Below are 13,472 nucleotides of genomic sequence, written 5' to 3'. Positions count from 1 at the left end.
GTCACTAGGCATTGCTGGCAAGCGTCCTAACCACTGAGGTCTCTCCAGCACCCCCCCTTTCCCCCCCCCTTTTTTTTTCAAGGTAGGGTCTTACTCTAGTCCAGGCTGACCTGAAGTTCACTCAGGGTGGCCTCAAACTCACGGCAATCCTCCTATGTCTGCCTCTCAAGTGCTGGGATGCTGGGATTAAAGACGTGCGCCACCACACATGGCTTTTTTTTTTTTTTTTTTTTTGAGATAAGGTTTCATAAGTTGTCCAGGCAGGCCTTAAACGTTCAATCCTCCTGCCTCAGACTCTGGAGTACCTGGAATCACAAGCCTGTGCCGCCAGACTGGCTTAGTCTCAACTCACCATGCTCCAGCCTCAGAAGTGTTTGTTAATGAGCTTGGGAGAAAGCTCAGTTGACAAGAGCCAGTGCTTGTCCCACAAGCATGAGGACCTCAGATGGACAGCATTCACATAAGAAGCTGAGGATAGAGCCGGGCCTGGTGGCGCATGCCTTTAATCCCAGCACTCGGGAGGTAGAGGTAGGAGGATCGCCATGAGTTCAAGGCCACCCTGAGATGACAGAGTTAATTCCAGGTCAGCCTGGACCACAGTGAGACCCTACCTCGAAAAAAAAAAAAAAAAAAGCTGAGTACAGCCAAGCTGCCTGTAACCCCAGTGCTGAAGAGGGGCCAAATCAAGAGACACCCTAGAGCCCTTTGGTCAGCCAGTCTGACTGAAACACCACAAACTCCAGGTACAATGAGATATTACATTTTAAGAAAATAAACTGGAAGAGTGATAGGAGATACCTGTGTTCTCCTCTGGCCTCCTCACAAATGTGCATCTACACACACATGTGCATACATCAGACAAACACCACCCATAACAAAATAAAAACTGTGAATCTGGGGCTGGAGACATGAGTTAGCGGAAGGCTAAGACCCATGTTTGACTTCCCAGCTCCCACATAAGCCAGATGCACAAGGTGACGCATGTGTGAGGTTGCACGTGTGCACAAACGGCGCACCCATCTGGAGTGTAACTGCAGTGGCTGGAGGCCCTGGCCCAGCAATTGTCTATCTGGCTCTCTCTCCTATAAAAAATAAAAATAAAGTAAAAAGCGGGGTCTGGTGGCACATGCCTTTAATCCCAGCACTCAGGAGGCAGAGGTAGGAGGATCATCGTGAGTTTGAGGGCCTCCTGAGAGTACATAGTGAATCCCAGGTCAGCCTGGACTAGAGTGAAACCCTACCTCAAAAAAACAGAGAAAAAAAAAAAAAAAAAGGTTTGGGCTGCTAAGTGGTTATAAAGTGTTTGCCTACAAAGCCAAAGGACCCAGGTTTGATTCTCTAGGACCCACGTGAGTCAGATGCACAAGGTGGCCCACATGTCTGGAGTTCATTTACAGTGGCTAAAGGCCCTGGGGTGGTCATTCTCTTACACTCTCAAGTAAATAAAATAAAACATGTCTTAACAAAATAAGCCAGGTGTTGTGGCACACACCTTTAATGCCAGCACTTGGGAGGCAGAGGTAGGAAGATCACCATAAGTTCAAGGTCACCCAGAAACTACATAGTGAATTCCAGATCAGCCTATCCTAGAATGAGACCCTACCTTGAAAAACTAAAGAAAAAAAAAAAAAAAAAAAGGACAGTCTGTTGGGCTTGCCTCAAAAAAAATTTTTTTTTGTTCATCTGTCATACCTCTGGAACATTTCATATTCTCATCCCTCAGTCTATATATGGTCAACCTTTTTTTTTTTTTTTTTTTTTTTTTTTAAATTTTAAGTCTTGCTATGGAGTCCTGAATAACCTGGAATTCCTAGAGAGCTAAGGCTGGCTTTGAACTTGCAATGATCCTGTTGCCTCTCTCTGTCAAGTGCTGGGAGTACAGAGGTGTGCCAACCCTTATTCATTATTCAGCCTTTTTTCTTCCCTCTTTCTCTCTCCCAAAAGGACTTGGTATATAACCCAAAGGGCTTCAAAATTGTGGTCATCCATCATACTTCAGCCTTATGGCTGGGATTATAAGTCTGAGTCCAATTTTTTCAACTTTTAAAAAAATACATTTATTTTAATTTAATTTTGTTTATTTATTTGATAGAAACAGGGGCAGACAGAGAGAATGGGTGTACCAGGGCCCCCAGGCACAAACGAACCCCAGATGCATGTGTTCTCTTGTGCATCTGGCTTACATGGGTCCTGGGGAATCAAACCTGGGTCCTTTGGCTTTGCAGGCAAACACCTTAACCACTAAACAATCCCTCCAGCCTTATTTTTTTTTTTATTTTTATTTATTTGACACACAGAGAGAGAGAGAGAGAAAGAGAGAGGGAGAGAGAGAGAGAATGGGCAAGCCAGGGCCTTCAGCCATTGCAGCAAACGAACTCCAGATGCTTTTGCCCCCTTGTGCATCTGGTTAACGTGGGTCCTGGGGAATTGAACCTAGGTCTTTTGGCTTTGCAGACAAACGCCTTACCCACTAAGCCATCCCTCCAGCCCTTAAAAAATATATTTCATGGGGCTGGAAAGATAGTTTAGTGGTCAAGGCGTTTGCCTACAAAGGCAAACGACTCAGGCTTGATTCCTCAGGACCCACATAAGGCAGATGCACAAGGTGATGCATGTGTCTGGAGTTCATTTTCAGTGGCTCAGGCCTTGGTGCACCCATTCATTTTCTCTCTCTCTCTCTCTCATAAATAAAAATAAAATATTTAAAAAATATTTTATGGCACACTCCTTTAATCCCAGCACTTGGGAGGTAGAGGTAGGAGGATTGCTTTGAATTCAAGGTCACCCTGAGACAACAGAGTGAATTCCATTGTCAGCCTGGCCTAGAGCAAGACCCTACCTTGAAAAAAAAAACACAAACCAAACAAATACATATATATTTACTTATTTTGAGAGAGAGAGAGAAAGAGGCAGATAAAGAAAGAGAATGGGGTGCACCAGGGCCTCCTGCCATTGCAAACAAACCCCAGATGTATGTACCACCTTGTCTATTTGGCTTTATGTGGGTCCTGGGTAATCAAACTCAGGTTCTAAGTTTTCACAGTAAGTGCCTTAACTGCTGCGCCATCTCTGCAGCCCTTTTCAACTTTGTAATGCAATCACACATTGTTCTAGAAACTTTCCATGATTACTTCAAAATTGGCTTAGATTCACTCTGTGTCCTTACTCTATCAAAATACTTCCCTTTGGGGCTGGGGAGAATCCTCAGTGGTTAAAGGCACTTGCTTGCAAAGCCTGCTGGCTTGGGTTCATTTCTCCAGCCACCCACGCAAAGCCAAATTTACAAAATGGCCATGCGCCTGGAGTTTGTTTGCAGTGGTAAGAGGCCCTGGGCTGCCCATTCTTTCTCTCTCTCTCTTTTTCTGTTATAAATAAATAAATAGGGCTGGAGAGATGGCTTAGCGGTTAAGCGCTTGCCTGTGAAGCCTAAAGACCCCGGTTCGAGGCTCGGTTCCCCAGGTCCCACGTTAGCCAGATGCACAAGGGGGCGCACGCGTCTGGAGTTCGTTTGCAGAGGCTGGAAGCCCTGGCGCGCCCATTCTCTCTCTCTCCCTCTCTCTGTCCTTCTCTCTGTGTCTGTCGCTCTCAAATAAATAAATAAAAAATAAAAAAAAAATCATGAATACCAAGGCCACTTTGTGTCTGGATGACACTATAAATAAATAAATAAAAATAAAATTTAAAAAAGATACTTCTGGCCAGGTGTGGTGGCGCACGCCTTTAATCCCAGCACTTGGGAGGCAGAGGTAGGAGGATCGCTGTGAGTTTGAGGCCACCCTGAGACTACATAGTGAATTCCAGGTCAGCCTGGGCTAGAGTGAGACCCTACCTCAAAAAACCAAAAAAAAAAAAAAAAAAAAAGATACTTCCAGGCTACAGGGATGGCTCAGCGGTTAAGGCACTTGCTTGCAAAGCCAAAGGATCCAGGTTTGATTCCCCAGGACCCACGTTAGCCAGCTGCACAAGGGGGCGTATGCATCTGAAGTTCATTTGCAGTGGCTGGAGGCCCTGGTGTGCCCATTCTCTCTCTCTCTCCCTCCCTCCCTCTTTCTTTGTCAAATAAATAAAGAAAGAAAAATAAAATATTTTTTAAAAAGATACTTCCCCTTCTTTTGTTGGTTACTGATCAGTTTGTGTGGTAAAGAATTAGACCTGGGCTTGGGGAGATGGCTCAGCAGTTAAAGGGGCTTGTCAGCCTGAATTAAATTCCCCAGTACCCACATAAAGCAATACACAAAAAGTGGCCCATGCATCTGGAGTTTGTTTGCAGCTGCAAGAGGCCCTGAAGTGTGCGTACACATACATATATACATATATACATGTACAAATAAATTAAAAATAATACTTTTTTGGGGGGGTAGGGTCTCACACTTGTCCAGGCTGACCTTGAACTCACTCTGTAGTCTCAAGTCTCTTACCTCTGCCTCCAGAGTACTGGGATTAAAGATGTGCACCACCACGCCCAGCTAGCACCAACTTTATTTATTTAGTTGAGAGAGAGCAAGAGAGAGAAGCAGATAGAGAATGCATGGGCCAGGGTCTCCAGCCACTGCAAATGAAATCCAGACCTATGCATCAGGCTTTACGTGGGTACTGTGGAATCAAGCCCTAGTATTGCATAAATCAAGCAAGCATGGTGGTACACACATTTATTTTATTTATTTTTATTTCTAATTTTCAATATTCAATATTTCTCACTCTGGCCCAGGTGGCCTTGAATTTACGGCGATCCTCCTACCTCTGCCTCTGGAGTGCTGGGATTAACGATGTTCACCACCACGCCTGGGTGGTGCACACTTGTTTTTGTTGTTGTTTGCTTTTTTGAGGTAGGGTCTCACTCTAGCCCAGGATGACCTGAAATTCACTATGTAATTTCAGGCTGGCCTTGAACTCACAGTGATCCACCTATCTCTGCCTCCCAAGTGTTGGGATTAAAGGCGTGAGCCACTACACCTGGCTCCTTTTTACTTATTTATTTATTTGACACAGACAGAGAGAAAGAGGCAGATAGGTAGAGTGAGAATTGTCGTGCCAGGGCCTACAGCCACTGCAAACAAACTCTAGGCACATGCACCCCTTGTGCATCTGGTTTATGTGGGTCCTGGGGAATCAAGCCTCGAACCGAGGTCCTTAGGCTTCATAAGCATTTAACCACTCTAAACCATCTCTCCAGCCCTGCTGCATACTTTTAATCCTATCTAGAGGCTGAGGTAGAGCATCAGTGTGAGTTAGAGGCCAGGCCTGGGCTAGAATGAGACTGCCTCAAAATACAAAAAAAAAAAAAAAAAAGACAAGATTTTTTAATCTGGAGCACTGGCTACTCTCCAATTCAAGGTTACCCTCCTACCTTAGCTCCCAAGAACTGGGATTATAGGCTGGAGCCAACATAATCTAGTTTATATTTAGGAATTTTAAAATTATTTATTTTTGGTTTTTGAAGTAGGGTCTCACACTAGCCCAGGCTGACCTAGAATTCACTATGTAGTCTCAGGGTGGCCTTGAACTCAAGGTGATCCCCCTACCTCTGCCTCCCAAGTGCTGGTCTTAAAGGCGTGCGCCACCACCCCCATTTTTTGTATGTGTGTTTGTGTGTATGGGTGGCATGCCAGGGTCTCTTGCCAGTGCAAATGCCAGATGTTTGTATGACTTTGAAAAATATTTATTTATTTGCAAGCAGAGAAAGATAGAGAGAAGACAGACAGAGAGAATGGGCGTGCCAGGGCCTTCAGCCACTGCAAATGAACTCCAGATACATGTGCCACCTTGTGCATCTGGCTTTATATGGGTACTGGGGAATCAAACCTGGGCTGTTGGGCTTCACAGGCAAGTACCTTAACTGCTGAGCCATCTCTCCAGTCCCTTGTGCCACTTATTTATTTAAGAGAGAGGGGGGCAGATATATAAAGAGCATGGATGCATCAGGGCATCCAGCTACTGTAAACAAACCCCAGACGCATGCGCCCTCTTTTGCATCTGGCTTATGTGGGTCCTTTGGCTTTGCAGGCAAACACCTTAACTGCTAAGCAATCTCTTCAGCCCTTGTGCCAGTTTTTTTTTTTTGTTTGTTTTTTTTAAGGTAGGGTCTCGCTTTAGACAAGACTGACTTGTATTTCCCTATGTTGTCTCAGGCTGGCTTTGAACTAACAGCAATCCTCCTGCCTCTGCATCCTTTCCTTCCTCCCCTCCCTTCTTTCTCTCTCTCTTTCTTTCTTGTTTATTTATTTTTACCTTTTGTGTGTGTATGGGGATGCCAGACTTTCTTGCTACTGCAAATGAACACCCATCAAGCTTTATATTGTTGGCTGGGAAATTAAACCAGGTTTGGCATGGTTTGCAAGCAAGCACCTTTAATGGTGGAGCCATCTTTACAGCCCCATATTTAGGATTTTTTAAACTTTGGTTTTTCCCCCCATTTATTTATTTATTTGAGAGAGAGAAAAAAAGAGGGTGAGAAAGAAAGAAAGAAAGGATAGGTGTGCCAGGGCCTCCAGCTGCTGCAAATGACCTCCAGATGCATGTGCCACCTTATGCATCTGACATATGTGTATCCTGGGGAATCAAACCTGGGTCCTTTGGTTTTGCAGGCAAGCACCTTAACTGCTAAGCCATCTCTCCAGCCCACCAAATGCTTTTAAATGCTGAGCAACTTCCCCAGCCCCTAGGACATATTTTTATAGAATTATTTGTAATAACATTTTTTTTTTTTTTGAGGTAGGGTCTCACTGTAGCCCAGGGTAACCTGAAATTCACTATGTAGTGTCAGGGTGGCCTCGAACTCACGGATTTTTTTTTTTTTTTTTTGGGCAGGATCTCATTCTAGCCTAGACTGACCTGGAGCTCGATCTATAATACACAGTGGCCTTAAACTCATGGTGATCCTCCTACCTCAGCTTCCTGAGTGCTTGGATTTCCAGTGCATATTTTATTATTTACTTATTTATTTATTGTTTGCTTTTCTACGTACCCACATAAAGCATTTGGAGTTCGATTACAGTGGCTGAAGAATCTGGTTCACCCATTCTCATTCTGTCTGTCTCTCTTCTTTCTAGCTCTCTCTGTTTGCAAATAAATAAATAAAAATTGTTGCCAGACATGATGGCACACACCTTTAATCTCAGAACTCCAAATGCATGTGCCACTTTGTGCATCTGGCTTTATGTGAGTACTGGGGAATCAAACCCCGGGTCATTAGGCTTTGCAGGCAAGCACCTTAACTGCTGCGCCATCTCTCTAGCCCCTCCTTTTTGGCTTTTTAAAACATGACTTATGGGCTAGAGAGATGGCGCAGCAGTTAAGGCATTTGCCTGCAAAGTCTAAGGACCCATGTTTGACCTTCCAGATCCCATATAAGCCAGACGCATAAGGTGACACATGCATGAGGTTGCACATGCACACAATGTGGTGCACACATCTGCCGTTCGATTACAGTGGCTGGAGCCCTGGCTTCTTTTTCCTCTCTTTCTCTTGCTTTCACTCTCTCTCATAAAAAAGGGGGCCAGTTGCTGGGTGTGGTGGGGCATGCCTTTAATCCCAGCACTGGGGAGGCAGAGATAGGATCTCCATGAATTCGAAGCTACCCTGAGACTACATAGTGAATTCCAGGTCAGCCTGAGCTACAGTGAGACCCTACCTTGAACTTTCCCCCCCAAAAAAACATGACTTACAATGGCTGGGTGTGGTGGCACATGCCTTTACTTTTCCTGGGGAGGCTAAGGTAGCAGGATCACCCTGAGTTGGCGGGCACTCTGATACTAAATAGTGAATTCCAGGTCAGACTCAGCTAGAGTAAGACTCTACCTTGAAAAAACAAAACAAAACATGACTTATAGATGCACAAGCTGGTACATGTATCTAGAGTTAATTTGCAATGGCTAGAGGTCCTGGCTCACCCACTCCCTTTCTCTTTTTTTTTTTTAATATTTTTATTTATTTATTTGAGAGAGAGAGAGAGAGAATGGGTTCACCAGGGCCTCCAGCGAACTCCAGATGTATGTGCCACCTTGTGCATCTGGCTTATGTGTGTCCTGGGGAATCGAACTGAGGTCCTTTGGCTTTGCAGGCAAGCGCCTTAACCACTAAACCATCTCTCCATTCTTCTTTCTTTTTCTCTTTCTCTCTTTCTTCCTCCCTCCTTCTCTCTAACAAATAAATAAAATATAAAATGTGGCCTATAGTAACTCAGGCAAGCCTTGAACATACTACATAGCCTAGATTAGCCTTGAACTTATGTCAATACTTTGTTCCCTAAGCTCCCTTAGTGCAGGAGTTTTAGGTATGTGTCAACATTATTTTCTTTTCTGAAATGCTGTCTTACTTCCTGCATAGTGGCACACACTAATCCCAGCACTTAGGAGGCAGAGGTAGGTTTGCCATGAGTTCAAGTCCAGTCCGACACAGCATAGTGAATTCCAGGTCAGCTTGGGCTAGACTGAGACCCTATCTCAAAAAACTGAAAGAAAAAAAAAAAAAGTTGAAAAAGTCCTGTTGTTTTACTACTATGTTGCTCATGCTGGCCTTGAACTCACAATCCTTCCCCTCTGGGAGCTGGGATGATAGACCATTGCACCCTGCTCTTCTTGTCTTTCTTTTTGCCTATCTCTGGGTGCGTTCTTTCTTATTTCCTCTTCCCTCTGTGTTCTCTGTCACTGGAGTCACCACTGCAGATGAGGGCTGGGCCTGGGTGCTCGGTGGGGGAGGGGGCAGTGGCCAGATCAGGGGCCCGGGACATGAGCGCAACTTTCCAGGCTTCTCTTCCAGGTCCCTGTGGTTGGGGAGCTCCACAGAGGGAGAGATGAGTCAGCAGGGCCGCAGAGCAGGGGGGCGGTTAGGTGGGGGTAGGGATGCTGGGGTTCCCCAGAGCCAGAGAGTCTAGTAAGGACATCTGGGTTCCTGAGCCCTCGTGGTGTGGGGAGTGAAGAATCAAAAGCACCCAAAGGCGCACTAGGGTTCTACACTGGTAGGAGAAGCTAAAAACAGCAGCAGTTTGTAAGACTGGCTGTGGCCCCCACATCACCCCTACCCTCAGATTTATTATTGGTTTTACTTACTTACTTACTTATTGACTTTGTGAGATGGGGTCTCACGCTAGCCCAGGCTGACCTAGACCTACTCTGAGTTCCAGGCTGTCCTGGAACTCACAGCAATCCTCCTACCTCAGCTTCCTGAGTGCTGGGAGTAAAGGCATTCCATTACCATGCCCAGATTTTTAAAAATATTTTATCTGCCGGGCGTAGTGGTGCGCGCACTTAATCCCAGCCCTCAGGAGGCAGAGGTAGGAGGATCTCCATGAGTTCGAGGCCACCCTGAGGCTACATAGTTAATTCCAGGTCAGCCTAAGCCAGAAAGACCAGAGAGAGACCCTACCTCGAAAAAAAAAAAAAAAGATACACACACACACACACACACACACACACACACACACACACACATTTAAGAGAGAGAGAAAAGACAGGTATGGTGGCATACTCCTTTAATCCCAGCACTCAGGAGGCAGAGGTAGGAGGATCGCAGTGAATTCGAGGCCAGCCTGAGACTACATAGTGAATAATTCCAGGTCAGTGAGACCCTACCTTGAACAAAACAAAGAGAGGATAGGCACTCCAGGGCCAGGGCCACTGCAAAGGAACTTCAGAGGATGTACCACCTTGTGCATGTAGCTTACGTGTGTACTGAGGAATCGAACCCAAGTTGTTAGGCTTTATAGGCAAGCACCTTAACTACTAACCCAATCTTTATTTTTCTGAGGTAGCGTCTCACGTTAGCCCAGGCTAATCTAGAATTCACTATGTAGTCTCAGGCTGGCCTTGAACTCACAGTGATCCTCCTACCTCAGCGTCAGGATTAAAGGTATGCACCACCACAACAGACCAGATTTTTTTTGCGGGGGGGGGTGATCATCCTCAGATTCTTCTTCTTTTTTTCTTTTGGTTTTTGGAGGTGGGGGTCTCACTGTAGCCTAGGCTGACCTGGAATTTACTATGTAGTTTCCATGGCTTCAAATTCACGGTGATCCTCCTACCTCTGCCACCCGAGTGTTGGGATTAAAGGTGTGTGCCACCATGCCTGGTGTATCCTCAGATTCTTCTAGGAAGAGAAGCTTCTAAATTCCACCTAGTCTACGGCCACATCACCTGACTATGCCAGATCTTATCTAACTTCCATCTAGAAGCACTGGGGAGATGGCTCAGGGTTAAAGCCTGTCAGCCCCAGGTTCAATTCCCCAGTACATAAGTAAAGCCAGACACAGAGTGGTGCATGGATATGGAGTTCTTTTGTAATGGAAGGAAACACTGGTGCATGCATACTCTCTTTAGGCGCTTGTCTGCAAAGCCAAATGACCCAGGTTTGATTCCTCAAGATCCATGTGAGCCAGATGCACAAGGTGGTGCATGTGTCTATAGTTCATTTGCAATGGCTGGAGGCCCTGGTGCACCCATTCTCTCTCTCTCTATCTATTTATCTATCATTTATCTTCCTCTTTCTTGCTCTCAAATAAGTAAATAAAAATTTAAAAAGTTTTTTGACCAGAAGACCTCAGGTATATCTAGAGTTGCAAGGTGATGGGATGACAGGCTTCTATGTTTGTAAGTGGTGTGTGTGTGTGTGTGTGTGTGTGTGTGTGTGTGTGTGTGTATGTATGTGTGTGTGTGTATGTGTGTGGATATGAGTCTGTGTAGGCCCATAAGGGGTGTCTAGGTGAACCTGCATGTGTGTACATATACTGGTGCATATTTGCCCGGGTATTCCTGGGGACAGAGCGGCCTCATGGTAAGTGCGGTGCTAGCGCATGCATGTGTCACTGTGTGCCACGGAGCATGTCTGAATGGTGCATATATATGAATGAGCAATGTGTTCTCTCTCCAGCATGTATACAAATGTGTGATCTGTCACTCATGAGGTGTGTATTAGAGTTCAGAGTTCATGTCAATTTCTGTTTCAGGGGTTTTGTTTGCTCTTTAGTCATTCTCTCTAGGCAGCCAAATTGTCATAGCTCGAAGGAAAGAGCTTGGAGTCTCCCTGGATTAGAGCTGTCCGCTGTCAGCACAGTCTCTACAGGTGGGCAAAGGGTGACCCTGGGAGCAAGTCACTTCCCTCAGGGAGCAGGGGGTAGAGTGTCCCACTCCCCTCAAGCTTTGCTCTCCATCTCCTTTCCAAAAAGATCCAAAGTCGCTAAGGAGAATTTGAGGTAGTTTCCAGACTCAACCCCTCTAGCCTAGGAAGCCCACCCTGAGTCTCTCAGGGGAGGGAGGAAGGGAGTGGTCCCTGCGGTTCAATCCAGTCCTGGCATTGGAAGATCAGAAAGGCACCATCCCATCCCTTCAAGGGACGTCCATCTCAGAGCTTAGCGTCTGGGTGGCCATGGGCGGAGGCTGAGGGGCCCCCAGGGTGGTGGGGGGTGGTGGATAGAAACCAGATGCCTAGGGGGTTTATACTGGAAGGACCAGAGCCGCAGCCTCTACCCGCCCCTGCCACATGGCGCCTCTGCCTGGGCTGCCCCACCCCTTGGGAGGCTGAGCTGAGGGAGGCCTGTGAGGGTGGAGGTAGGTCCTTGGTAAGGGATTCTAGTTGCTGCCCCCAGCTCCTGAGGGCACTGGGAAGGGAAGTGAAGAGCAGGACCCAGGAATACCAACCAAGTGCACAGCTGGGCTGTGAGATTGTCTTTAACAAGGATGTGGAAGAAGTCAGAAGCCAGGGCCAGGGGCAGTGGGTGAGGGTGGCAGCTGGGGACTTCAGAAGGCCCCTCTGCCTGGCTGGCACAGAGCCTTGGTATGTGGGGACATGGCCTTGTCCTCCTGGGTTCACACATCAGGGACCCTAGCTCTCATGTTCCCAGCGGCCCCCTCACCCTGTTCCTTTTCCTTCCCTAGCACTGTGAATTTGAATACTTCTGCCCCTGTCCAGGTAGGACTAAACATGAAAAAGCTCTCAGGGAAGAGGAAAAGTTGACCCTTCCCCACCACCTCCCCCTTGCATCTTTTCATCCTTCTTGCCCTTTCAATTCTTCTTCCCCAATTTAGCTTGAGCCTCAACTCCACCTCTCACCTACTTCTTCCCACGTCTAGAACTGCGATTGCCCTGACAGTCTTCTCACTGGCAATACAGCAATTTCTGGAATGCTTCCTTTTTTCTTTCTTCCCAGTTTCTGAGTTAGGACCCTAGAAATCCAACTGGCACCTCGGACTCAGACCTCCCCACCCAAGGGAGACTGCGAGGTCAGAGGAACACCCCACCACGGGCACTTCCTCCTGGGCAGACGGGTGGGGTGGCCCTTGTAATCATCGGACACAATTATGTGCTATTTATACTCTACCCCCACCCCCCACCTGCTGGCACTTTACCCTCCACCTCCTCAGAACCTGGCGGGGCCTCCAGCTATTTGCCTTGTCCTTCTGAAGGCTTTGGGTCCCTATCTTTGTTCCTCTCTTTTCCCTTTCCTTTTGAGGTTTTTTTCCTGCTTTATCAGATCTTCCTTCCTTTCTTTCTTTGTTTCTTTCATTTTTAAAAAATTTTATATTTATTTATTTGGTTTTTTGAGGTATGGTCTCACTCTGGCTCAGGCTGACCTGGAATTCACTATGTAGTCTCAGGGTGGCCTCGAACTCACGGTGATCCTCCTACCTCTGCCTCCCGAGTGCTGGGAATAAAGGCAGGCGCCACCATGCCTGCCCACTTTTTCTTTCTTGTTTCTTCTCAAGCCTCTTCTAATTCTCTTAGGCTGTTTCACTCGTGCTGCGGGTCCTCTTAGTCCTGTCTCTTCTTCTTGGACTTCATGCCTTTGCCTACAGCCAACATTTCCTAATCCTTCCCTTAAAAGTTGGGACTAGAAGCCGGGAGTGGTGGTGCACGCCTTTAATCCCAGCACTCGGGAGGCAGAGGTAGGAGGATCGCCGTGAGTTCGAGGCCACCCTAAGACTCCATAGTGAATTCCAGGTCAGCCTGAGCCAGAGTGAGACCATACCTTGAAAAACAAAAAAAAAAGTTGGGACTAGAATGTAGTATACACCTTTAGTCTCAGCATTCAGACGGCTGCAATAGGAGGACTGCCATGAGTTCAAGACCAGCCTGGGGCTACAGAGTGAATTCCAGATCAGCCTGAGCTAGAGTGAGACCCTACCTCAAAAAAAAAAAAAAAAAAAAGCTGGAGAGATGGGTGATTTCCCGCAAAACCTAAGGACCCATGTTCGATTCCCCAAGACCCACGTAAGCCAGATGCACAAGGTGGCGCATGCATCTGGAGTTCGTTTGCAGTGGCCCTGGCATGCCCATTCTCTCTTTCTCTCTGCCTCCTCTTTTCTGTCTCTCAAATAAATAAGTAAATTAAAAAATTTTAATTTTATTTTTGTTTCTTTATTTGAGAAAGGGAGAGAGAAAGGCAGCCACTGCAAACAAACTCCAGACACATGTGCCACTTTGTGCATCTGTCTTAATTGGGTCCTGGGGAGTTGAACCTGGGTCCTTTGGCTTTGCAGGCA

The sequence above is a fragment of the Jaculus jaculus genome, chromosome 6, assembly GCF_020740685.1.
Source record: "Jaculus jaculus isolate mJacJac1 chromosome 6, mJacJac1.mat.Y.cur, whole genome shotgun sequence".
In the NCBI taxonomy this organism is placed as follows: domain Eukaryota; kingdom Metazoa; phylum Chordata; class Mammalia; order Rodentia; family Dipodidae; genus Jaculus; species Jaculus jaculus.
This window is presented reverse-complemented; position numbering follows the sequence as displayed.